Raw genomic sequence first — 3,503 nt, 5'->3', positions numbered from 1 at the left:
ATATATATATATTACTTCTCTGAGTTTTCTCTTACTTCCTTGGTGTGGCATTTGCGTGTTATTTTTTGTCTCCAAACATTTCATTCGTTCAATTAATTTCCCCTAAAATCATGCATGTAAAGCAGATTAAACCCACTAAATCAGCGGTTTTCAAGCTTTTTGGGTACATACACATAAAATGATTCTGACAAAGACTTGCTATCCAAATCTACTACAATTTAAATCTACACACTTTGCTGATATCTATACTAAACAAGAACATGACAACCCAAACTGTCCTACTGTTTTAATCCTTRTGACAATTCTAGAGATAACAAGTCATTGGTGATAAATTCCTAAATGTAAATTGACATCTGGAGATTATCTGAGGACCTTCACTTYATGACCCAGAGTGGGGCCCCAACCCCACCTTTGGGATGTGTTACTCTAAATGTGTAGTAGGTGTAAATGTGCTTGTCTGTTTCTGTTGTAGGCCCCTAACTTCAGTCTGTTGACAGCAAGGCCCCATAACCATAAAGAAGAAAAAGTACAGGAAACAGAAGGCACATGATTTACAGAGACCCTTTACAAGCATTTGAGTCAAAGACCACTCTCATTCAACTTTCAGAGTTTTGTTATTATTATTATTATTATTATTATTATTATTATTAGTAGTAGTAGTAGTAGTAGTAGTAGTAGTAGTGGACACTGCAAAAAATTGCAGTTGATTTTAACACTTTTTCAGGGTTTATATAGGTCTACACTCTTCAGAGTTAAATATCAAAATAGTTACATTTTTAACACTGCATTAAAGTTCTTTTTTAACTCACAAAACAGAGTTAAATTAACACTGTGGGATAAAATAGTTAACACTGATCCCTGAACAAAAAAAAAAACAAATGTTCGTTTAACATGTTCAAGTGTTAACTACTCCAAAAGAAGTTACTCTATTATTCTGGGTAATTATATTTACTATAAAACAAAGACATAAAACAAGTAAATCAGTTTAAAATAATTTATTTTTGCAACTCTGTTATTTTTATGGAGTTGATGTTACGCTACATTTTCTTTAAAAAGTACAGTTTATTGTATAATACTATCATGTTTTTCTTTTTCCTCAGTGTGAGTCAGAGACCACAGAGTTCTGCACTGTAACCTAAAGATAAAATCAACTCTTAATGCGTTGTATCAGCACTGTTCATTGGGTTAGCAGAGCAGCACAATAGTCACAYTTCACACACCAGGAAGTACCTCTCACTCATGATGTTGATTAGTATTAGTAGTAAGTATTGTTTTGTGTCCATATGGTGGACAGTAACATGGCTCGTGTGCAAAAGGTTTAGTTTAAAAGCAAAACTCTTCATTTTTGTCCTTCACAGTATCAATGTTGTTGTTGTGACTGCTGCCTTCTTTGGGGGTCACCTCACTGAGCAAAAATACTCTTCTTGACAGAACCTGGGCTTGAATCGCAGTCTCAGCGGCACGGATCACCAAGCTACCTCTCCTGACTCACAATATGAATGTTATCTGTTAGGTTTAGKGTCGTAAATGTCTGAAAGCAAACAGAATGAAAACATATTAAGTCCTTGGAAACATAAAAATAAAAATAGCTGATTTAATGAACTTTGAACCCCCACCACCCAAGATGGCAGGAATAACCCGCACGCTGCAGCAGATCAATGTGTTGTGTTGTTTTCAATGAGTCAGAATGCTGTTTGGAGTATAGCCCACTAATTCAGCCACAGACATGGAAGCGAAGAGGGGGAGAGAGGAAGTGAGACGACAAAGTGAGCGAACCGAAAAGGCCCTGAGTGACTTTGTTTTATGACTCATAAGGTCTGCCTGGACCTCAGTGCTCTTCATGCTGTTGAGACTTGCAGCCGTTCACACCCTCTGCTCCCCTTACTAGAGGGCAAACATGCATATTGATTTTAGCATTGCAAGTTCATGCATAGGGATAGGAACTGGTGTAGATCTCCCTTCAAACAAACAAACACACAGTGCCCTAATATGCACACAGCCAGTCTGTCCAGATGAGGATTAAGAAAAATGTTCAAGCCTCACGTTTGTGCCAAAAACCTCCTTACTGTGCCAAAAATAACCCTTTTGTGTTGCTCTGCACCCTGGCTCACCTTGTACAAGAATATTATACTAAGTTTCTGCTCAGTATTCATGAAGTGTATATGCCAGTGAGTGTGTGTGTGTGTGCGTGTATGTGTGTCTGTATGCTWGCGGCTATATAGGAGGCTTTGGGAAGGGGGCTCTCCAAAAACCAAATGTCACAGGGATTTAAGCGTCAAGAGTGAGTTTCCTCCCAGTGGAATTACAGAGAAGTTCACTAAAAGCACAAGATTAWACAAAGTTTCAACTTTCCAAAAAATAAAAAAAAAAACACTCAAGCACTTTCCATTTTTTTCTCTCCTCGTGGCAACACACCCATAGTGCCGTTAAGGTTTAAAGATGAGCTGCAGGGCATACGGAACACCTGCAAAACACACACCTGGGTGCAGAGGAAGTGGGAAAATTGGAATGTATTTGTTAAAAAAATAAAGTCACAGAACTTTTTTCCCCTACTGCAGCTCCGTAGTGTTAGAATGTTCATCCACCTGTTTTTATATGTCTTCACAAGAGGCACAAACAGCTCACWTGTTTGGTTTGCACTCTCTGGCCCACCCTGTTGGTGGGATCATGCCACTGGAGTGCAGGGATGTTTGTTGCTGTTTGTTGAGATGCTGCTTGTGTTTTCTGGTTTGTTTACTCCTCCTGGTGGCCGCTGTCTGTATCACAGCCCACTCTGACCTCCAGGATGGCCCACTTGTTTAACGCAGGATGAACTTCCAAGTTTCTGGATCAACTTGAGCACCAGCGGCTGTGGCATTAGCTGAAATATGATGTCAGGTGAACTCAGCTAATAACCTTTCTTGATTTTATTATCTCCAACAATTATGTAACATGTGAATTTTAAATTTATACCTACATTTTAAGTGTAAATAACTTAAACTTAATCCTACTGTTGTCCCAAATTAATAGGAAAGCTCACCCTTTCATATACACACTGCAAAGACAACCGAAATAATTAAATCTCTGCTGAATACTTATCTTTTTTCTTTGGATTTTGATTCAAATAGACCATAAGATTTTAATGAAGTTTTGTGTGTTTTGTTATGTTTTAATTATTTATTAAAATACGTTTTCAGTGTCATTTAACGATGAAGCAATATCAAAGCAGTCTGCTCAACCTCAAGTGTTTTTTAAGGTGCTATATCAATTAAATCTACACTGATATTTTTTGATCATAATTTGTTAATTAAAAACAGAAAACATCAATCATTTATAAACAAGTTAAATGTAAATTTACCTAAGTTAATCCAAAAGCTAAGTCTAACTGAAGTCACTTTCTCTGATGTAAACGGGCACCCAACATCAAAACAGTCGTTACAATTTAAACACTGAAAGAAATACAATACACTGTAGAAATGTCTTTACACACACACACACACACACACACACACACACACACACAC

This window comes from Austrofundulus limnaeus, unplaced genomic scaffold, assembly GCF_001266775.1.
Source record: "Austrofundulus limnaeus strain Quisiro unplaced genomic scaffold, Austrofundulus_limnaeus-1.0 Scaffold11, whole genome shotgun sequence".
NCBI classification, from domain to species: Eukaryota; Metazoa; Chordata; class Actinopteri; order Cyprinodontiformes; family Rivulidae; genus Austrofundulus; species Austrofundulus limnaeus.
The sequence above is the reverse complement of the archived record's forward strand: the minus strand, read 5'-3'. Positions refer to the sequence as shown.